This window comes from Anomaloglossus baeobatrachus, chromosome 3, assembly GCF_048569485.1.
Source record: "Anomaloglossus baeobatrachus isolate aAnoBae1 chromosome 3, aAnoBae1.hap1, whole genome shotgun sequence".
In the NCBI taxonomy this organism is placed as follows: domain Eukaryota; kingdom Metazoa; phylum Chordata; class Amphibia; order Anura; family Aromobatidae; genus Anomaloglossus; species Anomaloglossus baeobatrachus.
In genome coordinates, this window is record NC_134355.1 from 19,053,744 (window position 1) to 19,061,031 (window position 7,288).

Below are 7,288 nucleotides of genomic sequence, written 5' to 3' on the forward strand. Positions count from 1 at the left end.
ATGAACCGTTATCTGAATGAGCTCAAGAAAGTCCAGGCAGGGCCGTAGTCCACCACCCTTCTTTTTAACAAAGAAGAAATCAGCAGCTACAGGAGATGAAAATGGCTTGATGTGTCCTTTATTCAAACTCTCAATTTAATTTAATAGCCAATCTGTTAGGGCCCGAAAAGTTATACAGTCTGCACTTCTCAAAAACAAGAGCAGGAAGGAAGCTACAAAACAACAGGGGTAAACTCCACAACCCTACCAAGCAAAGACCTCAAGTTTCACCAGTAAGTCTGGGACACAACACCTCACAGACCAACATAGAATAAACTATAGCTGGCATGGGTGAAAGGATTCAACCAGCATAAATAGGAGGGGAGCCAATGTGATAGGCCTCCCCATAACAGGTGGTTAAAGGAGCAAGCAGACCAGCAGAGATTATCTCCTGCTAGCCTGCCTATGAATCAGCACACAGCAGGTCGATGCCCGAGTCTGCCTGTGTTGATCCCAGACACTAAAGAAACTATCGGGCGGAGCCTGAAATCTGAACAGAGCCCAATGCTGCCATGACAGTCGGCAAAGTTTGTGCAAAACTCTGTGTGACATGTAAAGAGGTGATTGAGGAGCTCAGCTGAAGATTGAGCCAAATATCTTGGAGACCTGAGCCCCGATCTTCTATGTATGAGGCTTGTGCGGATCCTTCTGTCACTTGATCCCAGACGGGATGATGTGGGATCAGGGCTCTGTTCTTGCAGACCCTCATTATTGTGCTGCTTTCCAGTCCTTCAGGGAACAAACTGCTTCTGTGCCACCAAATATTTCACATTTTACTCCTCGGTCCACCGACCTGCTGACATTTTTTATTGCATAGTGAAGTCTTTTGTTCTTCTTTCCATGTCGCAGATTATTCTTTTGGCCACCATTTTTCCATGACGAGTATTTCTGGCCAGACTTCTCCGCACAGTAGATGGTATAGCTGGTCCCACTGGTCGCTTCCAGTTCTGAGTTGATGGCACTGCTGGACATCTGCCGATTACGAAGGGAAGTACCATGATGCGTCTCATCAAGTTTCCTTGGCCAATGACTGTGTTTACATTCCTCAATGATGCCATTTATTGGTGTAGTCAATGCTGAGAAATCCAGGCAGATACTTCTCCATCATGTAATGCCATTGTGACGCCCTGGGCGAGCCAGGGGTCACAGGTCATCACACCACCACACCCTACATCCCAGTTAGGAACACCAAAGCTACTAAAATCCTTGTTGCCTTCCTCCAGGGGCTGATGTTCACACCAGGGGGTGGGCCAGGCGGTTGGCTCCGCCCACCGAGGAGTTCACAGCTCTGGAGGCGGGAGAACCAGTAGTCCAGCTAGGGACAGAAAGGAGTAAACAAGCAGAACAGTAAGGGAAGTGAAAGTAGAAGGAAGTGGTAGAGGAGCTAAGTGAAAGTGAAGTAGTAGTGGAGCAAAGAAGAAAAGAGTAAAAGTGAGCGTAGAAAGCCCTGAAGTTGGTCCGGCTAAGTGCAGGACAGTGTCAGCAAGGTCAGCAACAGCGGTGATTGTCTGGAGGGGGACTGCTCGGAGGTTGCTGGAAGGACCGCGGACGGGTAGTGGCCCGGCGGTCTGGAGCAGTATACGAAGGACAGTCAGCACCAGGGCAGGGGCCTCTCGGACCCCGGCAAGGCTAGGAGTCGCCATAATTTGCCAAATCCGTCAGTGAAGGGGACGTCGATCCCCCAACAACCAAGTCCCGACTGAAGGCAAAAGTCCAACCATTAAGGAGGAACACCACCACCGCCAGGGCACCAGTTCCTCGGGGCCAGTGTCTGGGGGCAAAGTAGGGCTCCTCCGGCCCATATCCAAGCCGGGGAGCGGGTTACCGGTGGGAACCCATCGCTACCAACACAGAAACATTAGGTGCAGGTCAAAGGGACATCACTGTTACCTACTGGGAGAGCAAGTGCAGCCGTCCGTGGGAACCGTCTTTCCAGCCGTGTGGTTTACCGAAAAACTGTCCACGTCTCAGGCTGAGTGAGTACCACAGTGCCGCAAGGCACCGCGCTGCCCCCACGTCCCTGCGCCCACCAAGCCCTGCATCTCCCACCTCCTCACTGGGGCCCGGGATCACCAACCCCTACCCACGGAGGGGCAACACAACAACTGGCTGCTCCCTACCATCCTTCCCGGGATCCCCATACAGAGCAGCGGTGGTGCCAATAAATCACCACAACCGTGGGTGGCGTCACGGACAATAAACCATCCCCACACCCAACAACCCCCCTTTCACTCACGGGCGAGGAGCGCCGCTAGAGTCCCCGGGATCCGGCTCATCGCTCGAGCCACCGAGCAGCAGCAGGCCGCAGCAGCCGCGGCAGCGGACCCGAGCAGCAGTGGGAGAGCACGACGTCCCCTCCTCCGCCCGCGACACCATCAGGGAGGCCTCTGAGTGGCTCCAAATTTATTTGGCAGCTGGGCAATAACCCCAAACATCCAGCCAAGGAGTCCTGGAGGTGATGATCCGGCCCCACACAGCCCTGATCTCACATCATCCCAACTGTCTGGAGTCACATGAAGGATCCACACTAGTCTCGTGTACATTACAGACCTGGACCGCGACCATGACCTCATGTGCGACCATTCAGGATCTGTATAACCTCATGTGCCACCATTCAGGGTCTGTATGACCTCATATGCCACCATTCAAGATCCGTATGACCTCATGTGCCACTATTCAGGGTCTGTATGACCTTCTGTGCTACCATTCAGTGTTACGAGGGGGACCCGGGGAAGCGTGCCAAGATGGGGAATGGACAGCTTCCGCCGGTCAAGGTCCACTGTGCGGTGTAAGGGACCGCTGCTATGGTGGGTGAAGAGTGAGCGGGTTGCTGCTAGCGATCGTCTGGAATGTCACAGACGATCTATGTACACCGGTCTACCCTAACCCGTGTGGGTTGTATGGCAGGGATCACACGGCTCGGTGTACCTGTTGCACGGGGAAGCACAGAGGTGCCCACGCACGTGTGCCAGTGGAAGTCACGAGAATATGGCACGAGGGTAGCACAGAGGTGCCCACGCACGTGTGCTTTCAATAACCAGGTGAGTCCAGTGGAGACTCGAGGAGCTCACCTGGGACAGGAACACGGCCTGTAGAAGGAGCTACTGCCGGAGCAGCAAGGCAGGGACACGGCCTGCAAACCAGGTGCTGCCTAAGCAGCAAGGGCCAAGCCCACAGAAGATAATGCCTAAGCAGTGGCGTGGCAGCACACTGCCAGACATCCAAACATAGAAGGACGGTCACGCGCCGCCATGATGGCAGGAGGAGCTTTTAAGGAGGTGTAGCTCCAGCCAAGGGCGGGCGCGAGGCGGAGATGACGGACTTGACCCAATCAGGATCCACGACATCCCAGCCTGGCCAGTCAGGATTCACCACGTCACCAGCCTTGTCATCAAGCCGTCTGACGTCAGTGGGCGAATCAGGATCCACCAAGCATAGCACATGCTCACCCTCCTGCCTCTGGGAAATAGAGGCGGGATCCTCGGTCTCACAATGTGTAGAGATAACGGGAGTCTCACTGCTTCCCTGAGCAGCAAATCTCTGCACATTGCGCAACCTCACAGACCTTCGAGGCTGCTGAGCAGGAGGAGCTGTGGCAGGCAAGGAATGGGAGACCGCCTCATTTCTTGCAACAGGAGTACCACTAGGTGTCACCCTTGTGCTGCCTCTCTGAGGAGGTTTCTCCTGCACTCTGTGCAGTCTGGCAGACCTTCGGCGCTGCGGAGCAGGAGCGCTCGTGGCAGGCAAGGAGACTGTCTCATTCCTTGCCACAGGAGAGCCACGAGGTGTAACATTACCCCCCCGTCTAGGCCCCCCACCCTGCCCGTGCTCGAAGGCCGCTATCAAACCCGGGGCGTGGATATGATCCTCCAATTCCCAGGATCTATGCTCCGGACCACGGCCGACCCACTCCACGAGGTAGTACCTCCTGCCCCGTATAACTTTTGTCTCCACAAGCTTCGCCACCTCAGAGTCGTCGGGCGGGGAGTCAGTTTGAGGCGTCAGGGACCCCGAGAACTTATTAAGTCGTACGGGTTTCAGGAGGGACACGTGAAAGGTGTTTGCTATAGCCCAGCGTGGAGGGAGCTGGAGTCGGTATGCCACCGGGTTCACCTGCTCTAGCACTTTAAACGGACCCAGGTACCTAGGGGCGAACTTGGCTGCCTGTACCCGTAGGTTAACATTCTTAGAGGACAGCCACACTAGGTCACCAGGGGCGAAGGATGGTGCAGGGCGGCGGCGCTCATCAGCCGTTGTCACCATCCGGTCTTTAGCCCTCTTAAGGGCCTCTTGGGTGTTATCCCAGATCTCCCGGGCCTCGGTCACCCAATCCTCCACTCTAGGATCGGGTGACGTAATGGGCATCGGAACCGGGATTCTGGGATGTTGTCCGTTATTGAGCAGGAACGGAGTCTGACCAGAGGATTCATGGACCGAATTATTAATGGCAAATTCGGCCCAAGGAAGGAGGTTAGCCCAGTTGTCGTGGTGCGCGGAGATAAAATGGCAGAGGTAAGTTACCAAGGTCTGATTGGTCCTCTCTACCAGTCCATTGGTTTCGGGATGGTATGCGGAGGAGATGTTCAGCTCTATCTGCAGGAGCTTACAGAGCTCTCTCCAGAAGCGAGACGCGAACTGGGGACCCCGGTCGCTCACCACCTTGTCAGGCATGCCATGCAGCCTAAATACATGCCTAATGAATAAGGTGGCGAGAGCACGTGACGTCGGGAGTCGTGGGAGAGGCACCAAGTGGACCATTTTAGAGAAGTGATCCGTGATGACCCATACGACCTTGTGACCTGCTGACTTGGGCAGATCTCCCAGGAAGTCCATTCCCACCACTTCCCAGGGACGATCCGGCACTGGCAGTGGGTGAAGAAGACCTGCCGGTCTCTGCCGGGACGGCTTATTCCGTGCACACGACATACAGGCTCCCACATACTCCTGTATGTCCTGGGGTAGTCTCGGCCACCAATAGTGCCTAGTCACAAGGTCTCTGGTCCTTTTGACCCCAAAGTGACCCCCGACCTTGGAGGCATGGGCCCACGATAGCACCTCATTCCGTAGTTCAGGGGGAACGAGGGTCTTGCCAGGTGGCACCTGGTCCAAAGAAGTGGGAGTGACCATCCTCAAGCTGTCCGGGGGTAGTATAAGACGAGGCTCCTCCTCGTCCTCCTCCAACACAACCATACAACGTGACAAGGCATCGGCCCGTACGTTCTTCTCACCGGCCAGGTGGCGGATAATAAAGCGGAACCGGGAGAAGAACAAGGACCAACGGGCCTGCCTTGGGTTCAGGCGTTGTGCTGTCTGGAGGTATGTGAGATTTTTATGGTCGGAAAATACTTCAAATGGATGCTGCTAGTTTCATCGCCAGTAACTCCCTATCCCCTATGGAGTAGTTCCTCTCGGCCGGAGAAAAGGTCTTGGAGAAAAAGAAACAAGGATGCTTCCTTCCTCGTTCGTCTTTCTGGTACAGGACTGCACCAGCACCGACCGAAGAGGCGTCTACCTCTAGTAGAAAGGGTTTGGAGATGTCTGGACGATGAAGGATGGGAGCTCTGGAGAAGTAAGTTTTGAGAGTGTGAAATGCCTCTACCGTTTCCCGTGTCCATGCTTTGGGATTAGCGCCCTTGCGGGTAAGGGCAATGATGGGTGCTGCCACCGTCGAGAAGTTGGGAATGAACTGGCGATAATAATTGATAAACCCCAAGAATCGCTGGATCGCTTTCAGCGAGCGGGGCTCAGGCCATTTCATCACTGTCTCCAACTTCCCCGGATCCATTGCTAACCCCTGACTGGACACGATATACCCCAGGAATGGCAAGGATTCACGTTCAAAAACGCACTTTTCTAGCTTAGCATATAACGAATGAGTGCGGAGCCTCTTAAGTACTCGGATGACATCCCTCCGATGGGTGGCAAGATCGGGGGAGAAGATAAGGATATCATCCAGGTATGCAACCACGGAAAGATACAAATCCCGGAAAACATCATTCACAAAGTCTTGAAATACGGCGGGGGCATTGCAGAGTCCGAAGGGCATTACGAGATACTCGTAGTGACCGTCCCTGGTGTTGAAGGCGGTCTTCCACTCATCGCCCTCTCGGACTCGCACTAGATTATACGCCCCGCGTAGATCCAGCTTCGTGAAGATCTTTGCCGCGCGGAATCGATCAAATAACTCCGTAATGAGGGGCAAAGGGTATTTGTTTTTGATAGTGATTGCATTTAATCCCCTGTAATCGATACAGGGGCGTAGATCCCCTTCCTTCTTTTGCACGAAGAAGAACCCCGCACCGGCCGGTGAAATAGACTTGCGAATGAACCCTTTTGCCAGGCTGTCCTGAATATATTTGGACATAGCCTCCGTCTCTGGAGCAGAGAGGGGATACACTCTGCCCCTAGGGGGCTCGGAGCCTGGCTTCAGGTCTATTCGGCAATCGTATGGCCGGTGGGGAGGAAGGGTATCTGCGGCCCTCTTGGAGAAGACGTCCCTGTAGGCCTCATAAGGTGTCGGTAAACCTGGCTTTCCTGTATTCCCTGAGGACCCAACCGACCTAATGGTAGCGGGTGGTTCGGTAGTCACGAGGTGCTCCCTACAGGATCCTGCCCATGATGAGATCTCCCCTGTTGCCCAGTTGAGTATAGGAGCATGCTGTCTCAACCAGGGGAGGCCCAGTAGGATCTCATCCGTCCCCCCTGGAAGCACCAGGAAGGACACCTGCTCATGGTGTCCTGGTGGTACTTCCATCCTGAGAGGGATGGTGATCTGGGTGATGGGATCGACTAGTAGGGACCCGTTGACTACCCGAACCCTGAGTGGCTTGGGTAAGAGAACCAGGGGAACTGAGTATCGGGTTGCCAGGGAGGTCGAAATGAAATTGCCATCAGCGCCTGAGTCCAGGCAGGCCAGAGCAGAGAAGAGAGTAGTGCCAAACTGCAACTGGGCGCTGATAGTCAACCTAGAGGGAGAAGCAGCGTCTAGTAACCCCCCTCTGATGGAAACTAGACGCTGTCTTTTCCCGACGGTTTGGGACATCGGGTAGCTATGTGTCCCCTCTGCCCACAGGAAAAGCAGATGACACCAGACCGAGAACCTGGGGTAGAGGAGACCGCTTTGGACACCTCCATTGACTCCACGGAGTCGCCTACAGAGCTGGCTGGGAGACCTGTCTGGTGGAATACGGGAGCCAGACGCTTTTTAGGCCGTGAGGACGTGGGTGCTGAAGAGACCTCGAGCCTCCGC